The sequence below is a fragment of the Geotrypetes seraphini genome, chromosome 6 (assembly GCF_902459505.1).
Source record: "Geotrypetes seraphini chromosome 6, aGeoSer1.1, whole genome shotgun sequence".
Lineage (NCBI taxonomy): Eukaryota > Metazoa > Chordata > Amphibia > Gymnophiona > Dermophiidae > Geotrypetes > Geotrypetes seraphini.
In genome coordinates, this window is record NC_047089.1 from 199066926 (window position 1) to 199082333 (window position 15408).

Here is a 15408-nt window from a genome sequence, read left to right on the forward strand (position 1 = left end):
GGATTCGGATGTTATATTAAAGTCCTCGAATTCTAATGTAGCGCACTCCAATCCAGTCTCTGATTTAGCCCGACAGGCTCTTCACTGTTGAGCAAGTGAATCCAAAATTGCTCTGCTCGCAATAAACGAATAGGGCGATTGTTAACACCTTCTTCAATGTGATCTATGACAAAACAACGTAGATCTTCGAAAGTGTGATTTTGTTCCAAACAGTGTACTACCAGAGGAGCTTGCAACTTGTTGTTATGTAGGCAGCTCTTGTGCTCTGTAATACGCCTTCTAAAGGCCCGTGTAGTTTGTCCTACGTAGATCTTTAAACAAGGGCAAAAAATGATGTATACTACGAACGTTGTGGAACAAGACGTGAGATGTTTGAGCCTATAAATTTTTCTTGTGCCTGGATGTACAAAATGATCAGCAAACTCTACAGTGATAGCACATGTTAAACACTTTCCACATTTGGAATGTCCTGTAGATTCAGTACTTGATCCTCTGATTTGAGATGAAACAAAACTAATGTCAGCAGGACTAAGTAATTCCTTCAGATTTTTCTGTCTAGTGAATGCTATACGAAGATGAGTTTCAGTGTGTGTGGGATGTACTGCCAAAAAATCCCAATGTTTCCTCAAAATCTTAGTAATACCATTCACACTCGGAGAGTATTGTAAGACACATGTGGCTATGTCATCTTCTGTTGTTTTGTCTCTAGGAAGGAACAAAAGGTCCCTATTTAAATATTTCGCTCGTTTGTAAGCTTTTCTGAGAGTGTATTCTGGATAACCCCTGGTTTTTAATCTAGTATATAATTGTTTACTTTGTGATTTATAGTCAGATGATTTTGAACATAGGCGACGAAGGCAAGAAGGTTTTTGCCTATGAGGTTACCGCTTTACCACCTTTAAGATCCACTTTTGTGGAGGTGGGAGGGCCTTGTCTGAGGCGTTTTTCCTTCTTTTAGAGTGATAAAGAATTGACACTGGTTTCATAGAGCTTCTGCAGCATTTTTACATTACTATAACATCTTATGACCACTTTTGTCTTTGATTGGAAGTGTTGTTCATACATACATTGATTTCCAACATATCTGTGTTGTTTGTACCTATCATATGTGACACCTGGGGCCCATCATTTTTGACACCCCCCATCTATATGAAAAATATGATTTTTAGTAACAATCCACATATCACACAACAAGAGTGTACCTAGGAAAAGGCAGCATCTTAAACACTGCAGTGAGCACTAGAACACCAACACATACATTGTAAAACTAAACAAGCCAGATCCCGCGCAGTCAATTGATCCTGCAGTCGATGCCAACTGAAAACTATGTTCTTTTCATACACAGAGAACAGAGATACACCCTCGCCCAATATGGAATAATCACAAACTAAAAATAGAAATATGTAGACAAAAGTTAAACTGAACCGCCAAGAAACCAGACTCTGCATACAATGCAACACCACAACACCACAAAAACAGTAACACAGTAGATGTAAATTTGACAGTAGATGTAAATTTGAAAAAACTAATACTTAACATTCACCACTTTACAAATTAACAAATAAAAATAAAACAAATAATGAGAAATAAGAAAATACCATTTTATTGGACTAATCCCCGTAAACTCGGTCCCCATCCCCGCAAACCACCTGATTCCATCCACACAAGCCTTGAATTGTTTTATATTGAACTTATTATATTAAAGTATAAAAAGAAACAATATTCTGTGCAATTGTCAATTTATAAATCAGCGTCTTCTCCCCACTCTCTCTCCACTTTCCTTCAATGCACGCACATAAAAACAAGCAAGTAATTTTATATCATTTTCATTCTATTCGTTCATAGAAATTAAAGTCTAAATAATGCCAGTCACATAATAAAACATGATTTTACAAAAATAATTCCCTGCACAGTCAAGCCTGCAAGGATTACTATATGTCTTTCAGCAGCTCCCTCCTTCCCTCCCCCTAACCTTTGTGACCAAGTCAAAATGATCTACCAACAATAAAATTTAAAAAACACAAATGTTAATTATCATTTATATTCCGCAGGTTTTCAAAGAGGTCAAGGCAGATGACTTTATGCAATGTCACCTCAGTAACAACTATATAAAAATAGACAAATATACCCCCTCCCTTTTTACTAAACCGCAATAGTGGTTTTTAGCACAGGGCACTGTGCTGAATGCCCCACGCTGCTCTCGACGCTCATAGACTCCCTGCGCTAAAAAACGCTATTGCGGTTTAGTAAAAGGGGGCCATAGTGCAAAATATAGACAGCATATATAAATTCTCAAAACGGACACATTTTGATCACTAAATTGAAAATAAAATCATTTTTCCTACCTTTGGTAATTTCATCAATCTTTGGTTGCACTTTATTCTTCTGACTGTGCATCCAATATTTCTTCCCTTCTTTCAGCCTCCTGTATGCTTTCTCTCCTCCAGACCTCATTCCCTCACCCCACTTTTTCTTTCTTTCACCCTGCCCCCTTCTTTCTTTCTCTCTCCATGCCCCCTTTCTTTTTCTATGTCTGTTTTTCTCTCTTTCCATGCCCCATTTGTTTCTTTCACCCTGCCCCCTTCTTTCTTTCTCTCTCCATGCCCCCTATCTTTCTGTATGTCTGTCTTTCTCCCTCTCTCCGTGCCCCATTTGTTTCTTTCACCCTGCCCCCTTCTTTCTTTCTCTCTCCATGCCCCCTTTCTTACTCTATGTCTGTCTTTCTCTCTCTCCGTGCCCCATTTCTATCTTTCTTTCTTTGTTTCATCCTGCTCCCTTTCTTTCTTTCTCCCTGCCCTTCCCCATGCCACTGCCACTGGGAAACATGCTGCTGTCACCGCCGCAGGGGAAAGTCTGCCACTGCCGCCATCGGTAAAAGGCCGGCACCAAGTTCTCCCTCCTGCTTTTCTTCTCCGCGACACCCAGGGTGGTGGTGGCGGCCCTCCCCTGCCCTTTTCTCTGCACCCCCCCCTCCACCTGCTTCCCCCTTGTCGTGCGTGCCCCCTTCCCTTCCTCCGTACCTTTTTAATTTTCCAGGCGAGAGCAACAGCATGAACTTGCTGCCCGCGTCGTGTTGGCTAGCCCTCTCGTGTCACTTCCTAGGTACGGAGCCAGGAAATGATGTCACAGAGAGGCGACATCGACGAGGGCAGGAAGTTTGTAATGCTGCTGTCGCAGGAAAAATGAAAGAAGTACGAGGGAAGGGAAAGGGCATACATGTGGGGATGGGGGGGGGGGCAGGATGGAGAGTGGTGGAGAGGATGACAGGTGCCTGTGACCTTTACAAAAAAACCCTGAGGCAGATCACTCCCTTACTATGCCAGTGGTTCTACCTATCCAGACATAGTGAGACCTGGAAAACTGCTACAATCACTCTCTCATGCATATTTATTTAGGCATGCTGTAAACCTGACTGGACGGTTGGATCCTGAGGACAGGGTTGAGATCCCCTCATTTAAAAGACTGCTTTTCTTTATGCTGATCTGATGAATTATACACAGAATAACGTTTAAAATCGTATTATTAACATTCAAAATCCAACAATCACACGAGCCGTTATTTCTGGACAGACTACTAATCCCTTACTCTTCACTAAGGACGCTGAGATCGACGCAACAAAACTTATTAAACATCCCTTCTTTAAAAATAATTGGAACAAGAAGAGCAACCATATTTTCAGTACAAGCACCCCAACTGTGGAACAATTTACCAATTTATCTACGTAGCGAACCATCACTGATCAAATTTAAACGCGGTTTGAAAAGCATTCTTTATAAAGATGCATTCAATACATAGATGAATAATTATAATAAACACAGAATCAAATGAGTAGGACATCAACATGGAAACTATAAGTGCTTTTTTAATTTTTAATTTTAATTTTAATCTTAATCCTCTTTTTTCCCTTCATTCAAAAGATAATTAATACTAATCTGGATCTTTATTTATTCTTCATATTAAAACTATCTACTTTTAAACAGATTAATTATTCCTAACATTACCTCCTTCCATGAATCATTTTAAAATAACTGAAGCTCTTTCTATCAATTAATTTTCTTCAAAATTTTTTTTCTTTTTTCTAATATGAACCTACCCTTATGTACAAACCTTAAATGTTTTTTTATTTTTATTTTTAATTTTTTATTCTTTTTTTAATTAATTTTATAAATTGTATAAATTGTTTTTCTCCCTTTTACCTACTTGTTTCAGTTTGTATTAATAGAACATAATGATTAGTCTGTATAATAGTCTTATTTGTATTTGTATTTGTCATCCCTGGCTTTTACAATTATGTAATACGCATTGAAATATTGGATATTGTGTAAAATCAAAATTTAATAAACTTGAAACTTGAATGGAGCATAGCCCTCCAGAGCTAGTCTTACATGTGCTAAGTTTGTTCAGTACTCGTATAAAGTCTTACCTACATTCTAATCTAATCTAATTATGTGGACAATTTCCAAAGTTTTTTTTATGGGGGTAAACAGATGCTTATTCATATCAAAAGTCCCACTGAAAATGCCCCACCTCTCACAACAGGTAAAAGTGCCCGCATCAAAAAGCAGCTGATGTAAAGGAAATCCATATCTATAAAGGGGACATTTGTACCAGCTTCCAATGTATAGTACCAGACACAGCATCTTAAAAGTAATAACCAATGCAGATGGTACAGTAATAATGTAATGGAGTTTGGGCATAGAATGGGGTGGGTCCATACTTACATACATAGAGTGTGGCGCAGTGGTTAAAGCTACAGCCTCAGCACGCTGAGGTTATGGGTTCAAACCCACGTTGCTCCTTGTGACCCTAGGCAAGTCACTTAATCCCCCCATTGCCCTAGGTACATTAGATAGACTGTGATCCCCCCGGGACAGACATGGAAACATGCTTGAGTACCTGAATAAATTCATGTAAAACTGTTCTGAGCTCCCCAGGGAGAATGGTATAGAAAATTGAATAAATAAATACTTGTGGAAAGTACGTACTAACATTTACACAAGCCTCAAGCTGGTAAATGCTCTGGTTGATGAACAACCAAAATAAAATTCTTGCAAGAGAAGAATCAACTGAAGGGCCAAAGAATATGCCTAGGTACTTTATCTTATGAGATGACCACAGAAAACCATGTACCTCAATTTCCGCTCGTAGTTCTGGGCAGATCAAGGGCATGATTTCAGTTTTGCTGGTATTTTGTTTGTAACTGGAAATAGTTGAGTAGTGGTCAATTATGTCAAGCAAGGGTGGAATTGAGGTGGGGGTGAGAAATAAGAGCACATCATCTGCATAGACAGATAACTTTGAGAATGAAGCATGGTGAAATCCCACTACGCGTTTATCACACCTGATGGCCGTTAGCAGTGGTTCAAGGGCTATGTTAAAGAGCAGGGGCGAGAGTGGGCCTCCTCTGACCAGTTCCTCTGGTAGGTTGGAATGACAATGATAAGAAGCCATTGATAGACAATTTGGTGGAAGGACAGGTGTATAGTGCCCTGATCATTTTAATAAATGTAGAAAAAAATTCAAACCAATTTAATGTTTGAAAAAGAAAATGCCATTCTACCCTATCAAGTTTCAAGTTTTTTTAAAATTTGATATTCTGCTTATCAATCTTCTAACTGGTATACATTTCAGATCTAAAATCAGGAAGACATTAAATCAGACATACAGATGTACAAAAGGGGGAGAGTGGGAGAACTACATATCAATATAGGACAGAGAAACATTGACGGGTAGTACAGTAGGAAGGAACCAGTCTGAATTTTTGGGAATGGAAAAAGATTTGATTAAAGGTCGAATACATCTTTTTCTTTTTTAGGTAATTTGGCAGTAGGCATCCTCCTTTGTTTTTTTCAGAGTAAAATGTGGCGGCTTGTGTGAATTCAGTATGCGCTGCATATTTACTTAGTAAAGAGTTATATTTAAACCTTAATTTTTGCAATTCTGTTAGTGTGGTAGTATGATTTGGGTTGATTTGGTGGGCAGATTCTTTTTCTTTTATGTTCCATTAGAATGCTTTTATGTTCCACTTGTATATTCCAATATTTTTCAGCATTTGCTTATTTCTGATATGAAGAAGAAAGGTTCAGAATCCAATTAAAAAAATGCATTGTTAGTCCAATAAAAAAAGGAATCACCTTATTTCAGGGATTGTCTCTTACATGTTAATGTCTAGCAGCAGTATAGAAATGATAAGTAGTAAAAGTTTAAAAGAAAACTAGCATGACTACCACACCAGTTTATTCTAGAATTAGGGAGAGTGAAACTAACAGGTCCTGAGGGGGGAAGGGGGAGGTAGAGATTGTTGACTAGAGAATAACATGGGGACCATTTACCATGATAAACCGTGGGTCACCGCAGTAAATCCGCAGTAATGGGGACATTTGCAACTGTTTACTTCAGGAATGGGGACAAGACCTTTCACCGCCCCATGGAAGCGGTGAAAAGTCTTGCTTCTGTGGTAAAAAAAAAAATTGCGCCTATTTTACCTTCAGGAGCCAGCCATGCCACGATGAAGACAGAAGGAACCCCAAACCAAAGCTGAGACCAATGTGATTTGAAGAATAAAATTACTAGACAACAAAAGATAGAAAAAAATTAATTTATTTTATATTTTGTGATTAGAATATTTCAGATTTGAAATATGTATCCTGCTAGAGCTGGTTTTAGACATAATTGGGGACCACAAAGTCCAGGCTGTGCTTCTCTAGCTTCCAGCTGGCTTAGGGCTCTCTCTCTGACCAGGGGGCAGTTGCCCTAGTTGCTCTCCCCTAACACTATTCCTGTCATGTGTGACTGTGGTATTCTGTTAGCTTGATTTTTCTATGTAGCATTCTGTAGTAATTTGGTTTGTTCAGTTTTCACAATAGTGGAGGGGATATTTGTGAAAGGGAAGGGAGACAGGGGTTTTGTTGATCCTTGCTTGGTATTATTTATGTTTATAACATGACAATTGTACAGAATAGTGTGTTTCTATACTTTACTAAAATAAGTTCAGTATAAAATCATAACTATTTGAGGCTTGTGCGGATGGGATCTGACAGTTTGCAGGGTGGGGACGGTGACCGAGCTTGCAGGACATGGACGTGGACTGAGCTCGTGGGGACAGGACAGGGACTGGTATTGAGCTCACGGGGACGGGGCAGGGACGGTGATAACATTTTTTCTTGTGTCATTCTATTTATTGGGAGCCAGACACCTGCTTGTGAGTAGGCTCTTGTGTGGGTTTAACAGAGTGATTAACATTTCATCATTCCATTTGTTTGGCTAGTTGCCAGTGCCTAGTTCTGTAATTTCCTGAGTGTTCTTCACGGGTAACTACTTCATGCAATAAAAGAATCTTGCAAAATATAAATCACAAGCATAAGCATGCCTGTTACCGATTAAGAAATATGTTGACCAGTGAAACTGTTCCAGTGTTCTGCCTTTGATTATACCCCACACTGAAGATTGAAGTATTAGGACTTTTAGACCCCCCCAGAAAACAATCTGAAACTACAGTTGCATTACTCCGAATGCAGATATCTCATCAGATTAGGTTTAATGTTTCTTTCATTAGTCATTAAAAAAAAAAAACCTCCCAGAGTCATTTATATAATATTTCAAATGCTCAAACTCCTACACTGTGGCCCAGATTCTGTTAATGGCACCTACATCGAACGATGCCTCCAGAAACATAGGTGCCATAAAGAGAATTGCAGCTTACGTCTAACATAAGTGCTAATAATGTAGGCCAGGCTTTTGCAGGCCTACATTACTGGTGCCTATGTTTGATGAGAATTGCGTCTACAGAGGCGCCTAATAGTGCCAAAGGTTATTTCTGGTGCAAACCATGCCTACTTTGACTTAAGGCGCTTTTAGGCACCTCCGTAGAAGCAATTACAGCATTCTTTTTTGTAGGCACCTATGGGTGCCAACAATTTTTTTTAACATTTTAATTGGTTTTAAATGATGTGATCAATTACCACATGATTAATACCAATTAAAACAATTAAGTTAGGTCGCTGTAGGGGGCCTACTGCTTCCTAACTTATGGTGCCATTTATAGAATATGGCGTGGAGGGGCATAATTGAAAGGGACGTCTAAGTCAGTTTTCGTCTAAGTCGCAAGTCGTCCAAAGTAAAAAACAGCCTAGGACACATTTTTGAAAAATACGTCCAAATTTTTTTTCTTTCGAAAATCGTCTAACTATATGTCCTGCTGATCTGATCGTCCAAGTCGCTAAAGCATCTGTCTTTATACCACATTTTCGTCCAACTTTTCATCCAAGTCAAAAACGCCTAGAACAAGCCCTGTTGGACGTGGGAAGGGTCTGTAAAGTGATGAACTCAACAGTCGGTACCTTTCAGGACACTGCTGTGAACTTCACAAAAAGGGTGTCATGTCTTCTCCTCACTACAATTCCCTTATAGGTCATGGTGAGACCCCCAAACCACCTCCAGAATCCCCTAGACCCACTTATCTACCACCCCAATAGCCCTTATGGCTGCAGGAGTCACTTATATGCCAGTATAAAAAGGTTTTTGGGGTGTATAGGGGAGTGCACATGTTTAAGGATCAATGCAGTGATTACAGGGGCTTATGGGCATGGGTTCTCCTCTCCATGAGTCCCTAATCCACCCTCAAGATGGCTTAAGCTGTCTCTGTGCTGGACGACTAGGCTTTCCTATGCCAGGCTGCCAGGTGATGATGGGCCAGAGGCTGAATTTTAAAGGTATGATTAATATTTTTATGGGGGGGGGGTCAGTGATCACTGGGGTATTATGTGGGGGTCTGTTTTATGTGTTTGCAGTGCTTATCTGGTGACTCTAGGTTGGGTTTTGTGACTTAGACCATGTTTTACATGGTTTAAGTCACAACGTCCAAGTTCCGTCAATCTTGGGCTGTATAACTTTTGGTTATACATGCTGTACGACTAAGTCTAAAACGGCCCACATCCCGCCCAACTCCCACCCTCGACACTCCTCCTGAAATGCCCTGTTTTTATTATCGGCACTTGGACGTATTTGGGAAATGTTTGTCCAAGTGACAACTTAGGCCGGTTTTTGGACGTTTTTCTCTTTCGATTAAGAGCCCCTCAGTGTCCAGTATATAAAGTGCAATGTGAATCTTGATGTCAGTTCAAAATTTTTCTTACCATATAATCTGTGCTGGGTACAAAAACTATGAATATGAAATTAGAAAGATTTCACTTGAGAATCTATGGAGCAGCTATTTCACCAGACAACATTCAGGCTTTTTCAGGGGTGTGAACCTAACTCTTTCAATTTTTTTTTTAACATTTTCATTAAGCCAGTGTGCTTTTGTTCCCACAAACCAACTTCTCTTCTTTGTTATGGAGCTGTAATCAAGATTTTTAAATTGTGCTTAATAGGAATGTAAAGTGTACTGTATATAACAATTTGAGCACTTAAAAGATTATATAAAAATGGAGCTGGGAGAGTTTTTTAAAAAAATGACTATTCAAAGAAATATTAAGCCTAATCTGTTAAGACATCTTATCATTAATCTCTGCAAAGCAGAGATGTAGCCAACCCTCTGTTTTGGAGGGCCTAAAGATAGACAGGGGGGGCAATGTATTCCCTTCGCTCCCCCTCCCCAGAGTGTTAAAAAAAATACCTTTGCTGGTGGGGATGCCAAAGCCCCACTAAAGAAATTCCCTGTTGAGCCCTCTGCTCCTCCTTGCATTGTTGCAGTAACCCAGAATTCAATTGCAGGACTTGCCAAGCATGCTAATTCTTGAGTGAACTGAGTATACACAATGGGGTCACTATACAGATTTACCCAGATATATCTTCATTTTAGAGGATTCTCCAGGTGTCTGGACAGTTATCTAAAACCCAGCAGTTTGTTCAGATTTTGGACTCTCTCAGAGTCCAACCTAAATTTTTGTGTACTTTCCGCATCAATTGCAGTCCATTGGTCCAGGGCCAACAGATCCTGTTGCGAGCCACTGAAGACTCATTTGGCACTGGATGGAGGTTGCAGGAAAGATCCTGGCTTTGTCTGAGATCAGGACCGCATCTAGAGGGTTTCCCTGCATACGCGTGATGTCATCTTGTCTGTGCATGCTCGGAGGCCCTCCAGATGCAGCTCTGAGCTTGGAGGCCCTCCAGAGCCAGGACATTTCCTGCCACCTCCAGCTTGCACCATATAAGCCTCCAGTGGCTCGCAAACAAGAGCTCCTTCCTCCAGGCCACTGGTACATGCAGCGGGACAGTGATTGACATAGCCCCAACCCATGGGTGACAACCTGCTGCCACCAGAGAAGTACCTATCCCGTTGGGGGGGGAGGGGAGGAGGGTAGGGAGTGAATGAGAGGAGAGGAAATGAGGTTTGTGTGTGGGTGGGGCTGTGTTGGGACAGGGTAGGGCCTGGGTAGGACAGGCAGAGGCACGGCTGGGGGCAGAGCCACATGTCCTCTTTTTTTAAAAAAAAAATAGTAACCCTATGCATGAAGAATACCAGGTTACTGCAGCTGGGAATTTCTTTGGCTGGCATGGCTTTAGCATCATATGTTCAATAAGTGTCGGAACGGAGGGGGGGGGGGGCCACAGGGGCCATGGCCTCCCCAAAAATTGGCCGTGGCTCCAGGGCTGGCGTTAGCCATAGCCCAGGGTTTCTCAACCCGCGTCGCTCACTACTTGCCACCCGCTGCTACATTAAATTACAGTCCCGGTGCCGCAACTACAGGAAGGGAAGCGTATGCAGCGATTGCACGCTGCCAGCCCATAACCCTTCCCCCTAATGTCAATTCTGGCCCTTCCCTTCCTGTAGTTATGGCACCAAGGCTGTAATTTTAATGTAGCGGGCAGTGGCAGCGGACTGGGGGGAGGGGAGGGGAGGAGGAAGCAGTGGTGGGTCGGCTTGGGGGCAGGCAGGTTCAGCACGGCTTCAGGAGGGAGTGGGCACTATGGACATAGGAAGGAGGGAGGGGGGTGATGCCGTGTATCTGAACGGACATGCCTCTGTACAGCTCCGGGCCATGCCATCCTAAATCTGCTTCAAAACACCCCAATGTTTCTTATGACCCTCCTATCCCGCATACTAGCGTTTCTATTGTACTCTCCAGCACGCGGGGAGCTCATTGTTGAAGTGATTACTGAGCACTATGACTGCTAAAATTGAAAACTCACGTAAAATTGAAGCAGCTCAGCTCCAAGATGGCGGAGGACCATGAGGTCCCCATGTTCACCATACAGGAAGCCACCATACAGGAATTAATCAAGTCGCTCACCCTTGTTATGGGGGATAAGCTAGCCAAAATTCAAACCTTCATGGAGGATTTTAGAGAAACCCTGGAGACTCATGCGGGCCGCCTCCAAAGGGCTGAGGACTGAGTCGCCCAACAAGAGTATTGAGCGGCCAATTTTGAGGAGCGGATCCGGGTCTTACAGACTGCAAAGTTGACCCTCCTGGAGCGGCTCAATTACCAAGAGAACCGGAGCCGCAGAAACAATCTACCTTTCATCGGGCTGCCCAACACTATCTAGATTGTAGACCTTCGCTCCTGTTTGGAAGGCTGGCTCCCAGGGTCCTGGAGTCTGGATACTCGGGGGATCGTAACTATATTGAATGGGCACACCGAGTGGGCCCAAGGAGGGACAACGAACAGTGGCCGCGCCCGGTCCTCGCTCGATTTCTAAACTTTGCTGTGAAGGAGCGAGTCCTCGCTTGGTATCATAGAGAGAACGGCTTTACCTATGAAGGACACAAAATCCTGGTTTTCCAGGACTTCTCACCTCGTTTCCTCTCGACGGAGAGCGATGGTGCCCCACTGTAATACGCTGTTCAAGCGAAACATCAGGGTTTCCCTCATGTATCCCGCACAGGCCTGGATCTCCTATAACAACAAGGTCTTCTATTTTGACACCTGCAAGACATGGAGCAGTTTATTCACGACCTACTGGCGCCCTCGCGTGAGAACCACAGTGATGCCTGAACCTCTCCCATACCGGCGGTGTTTCCTGTTCGAGTGCTGACTGCGGGCCTTCGATGTGCTGCCCTTTGTGAGTGAGAGTGGGGCATGGTTTGCGGTTGCTTGCCAACCTTGAGGAACACTTTGCCTACTTGTGTAATGTGCCTCCTCTGCCTTTTTCCTGCTTGCTGGTCTTGCCACATGCCAGGCTCCGTAGGGCCTTTTGGAGTGGTATCCTATCGTGTGGAGTCTTCTGAATTTCTTGAGACTAACTCCCCTGGAACTGTTTTGCCATTGTGGTCTGACCTGGCACTGGCTGAGCTCGGAGTCGCAGTGGCCTGCTGGATGGGGAAGCCTGACGGGGCCAACACTGGTGCATCTCTTCCTTATCAGTGGCTGGCTTATCTTGGCAGTGGTCTGTTTCGTTTCTCTCTATAATTCTGGTTATGCGCTTACTATTATTGAACTTTTGCTTTATGATTTCTTTGTTTTGGGATGCTTGGCAATGCCACCACTGCTCCGGGCTTACCGAACTTATGGGCCTGGGCCTGGATTGGGCCACTAATCTCAGCTGATCTCAGTCACCCGTTTTGTTATATCACTTATCAGTTCCACCTTGAACAGCCACCGTTCGGCAAAAGTGCATTGTTTGCCTCCACTTGCCACAGTTGGCCGGCTTCTCCTTTCTGATATTTGAAGGATTTTGAACCCCACAACAAAAGACTTTACTTTCTTCTCCGCACCTCACAAAATTTTCTCCAGGATATCATGTCCATCATCACAAATGCAAAAATCCATGATATCACTATCTCAGACCATGCGGCCATCTGTTGTTCCATCCATTGGCCAACAGTGACTTCTCCTAAAGCTTGGAGGCTGAACAACATCCTCCTACATGATGATGATTTTGTCTCCCATATCACTGCAGAATCTAAAGTCTTCTTTTCTAACAACATGCACTCTGTCTATAACTACTCCACCCTATGAAAAGCATATAAATCGTGGCTTCGGGGAAAATCGATTAGCTACTCAGCCTTTCGCCTCAAACAAAAGAAACAAGCTCTTCAGAAATTAGAGTCCGATATCCATGCACAGGAAACTCAATTATATCAACACTTTGACCCTTCTGCATACAAATCTCTGCAACACCTTAGATTTCAGTACAACGAAATCTTCAGCAATCTCACCTCTGTCTCTGTTTCGCCGATCTGCCACATATTATGCTTCCTTTAACAAATCTGGCCACCATCTGGCTGTGTACCTAAAAGGCAAGCAAATAAAACATTGTGTGACCCACATCAAATCTGCCTCAGGAAAAATCAACACCTCTACTAAGGACATTTTGGAAGAATTCCGTGTCTTTTACGAAACTTTGTATACATCTGAATCATCCTCTTCAACGATATATTGTGGACTTTCTACAATCCATAGACTTGCCTTCAGTATCTGAATCCCAACATCAGTCTGTACAACAACCTATTACTCTATCCGAAATCTCCACAGCCATTTCTTCCATGGCATCTGCAAAAGCGCCTGGTCCTGATGGCCTTCCATCTGAGTTCTACAAGTCATTTTCATCTCTTCTCTCATCCCACTTTTTGTTCTACTATCAAGACCTCAATGCTTTTCCCACCAATGTACGTCGCTTTCATGAAGCAAACATCATCGCCTTCTGAAACTGAATAGATACATACAGCTAGTTAAAAATTACCACCCAATCTCCCTATTGAACTTGGATTATAAGATATTTGCTAAGATACTAGTTCTCAGACTTGAAAAAATTATGCCTTCTCTAATTCATAGAGATCAAGTTGGTTTCCTGAAAGGGAGATACGGAGCTGATAATACCAGGCTGTTATGTCATATCCTCCACTCTGCCCTGTTTGACCACCATCCATTGTTAATGGCCTCTCTTGATGCTGAGAAGGCTTTTGACAGGGTAGAATGGAGATATTTATTCTGTGTCCTATTTCGTTTTGGTCTACCAGAGATCTTTATCCGCATGATTTCTTTATTGTACCATAATCCCACTGCTAACATAATAGTTAATGATGAGTCCTCAATTCTTTTTACCCTTCATAGGGATACTAGACAGGGATTCCCACTGTCTCCATTACTGTTTAACCTAGCCTTAGAACTCCTGTTATCTGCTATTAGACAATCTACCACTATCAAAGGTTTTACAATAGCCAAAAAAGAATTTAAATTATCGACTTACACCGACGATGTCTTACTGTACCTTTCTGAACCTGAAACTTCTCTGACATCCCTGGTGCAATTGATTTCCTCTTTCTCCACTATATCAGGCTATAAAATTAATTAGGATAAAACTGAGCTTATGCCATTAAATGCAGTGTGTACCCCATTTACTATTGCTTCGTACCCTTTTACTTGGGTCAAAACTGGTATTAAATATCTTGGTATACCCTTTGATAGAGATCTTAAATCAATATCTCAACTGATCATGACCAAATTACTATCCCAGATTAAAGACTTACTAGCCTCCTGGACCGCCCTACATCTATCATGGTGGGGTAGACTCGATACCATAAAAATGATGGTAGCTCCAAAGATTACCTATTCACTAAACATGTTTCCCATATTGTTTCCTGCCCACTTCTATAAACATCTGGAAAAATTAATGCTCACTTTCCTGTGGAATGATAAACCACATAGAATCTCTCTGAAAAAATTGAAGGCCCCAAAACACCTAGGGGGTATGAATTTTCCTGACCTCATTTATTACCACAAAGCATTCATTTTATGTCAGGGTGCAGAATGGCTCTCCTCCACTGATACCTTTGATATACCCAATTGGTTATTTCTCGAACAACCTCATTTCCAACCCATCCCACTTATCAGACTTTTAGGTACCTCCCACATCACTAAATTCCTCCATAACCCCCTTATTCAGACTATGCATAAGGTCCTCCTTGAACTTGATAAACTCCTGGAACACCCTTGGTTACAGTCTACTCATTGCCCCCTATGGTGTAATCGACAGTTTCTCATAGACAAGAAAACCATATTATGGCCACACTGGTATAAACATCACATATGGGACACTGCCTCCCTTTGTCATACTGATGGCTCCTGGCTCTCCTTTCATGACCTGATGGTCAAATTCTCCCTTAACAATTCTCAATTCTATGAATGGCTACAATTGCGATCTGCCATCAAAAAGTCGGGTTTTAACCCCATCTCCTCCAATTTTGAACCTACCCTTCTTACCTTGTCCAAACAATATATAGCACTTGGCCATACTGCCTCCAAATTTTATAAACTCCTTAAATCCACTCTCTTTAATCCAATCTCCAATTTAAAACAATCCTGCAAGACTGATCTTGGTTCCCCCATATCAGACACCACATGGGCTCATGCCTTAAAATCCACATTTCATACCTCCAGATCAGCTTCTATCATGCATAGTATGTTCTTCCTTCTTCATAGAGCTCAATGGACACCCCTAAAATCACATAGAATTAACTCCTCC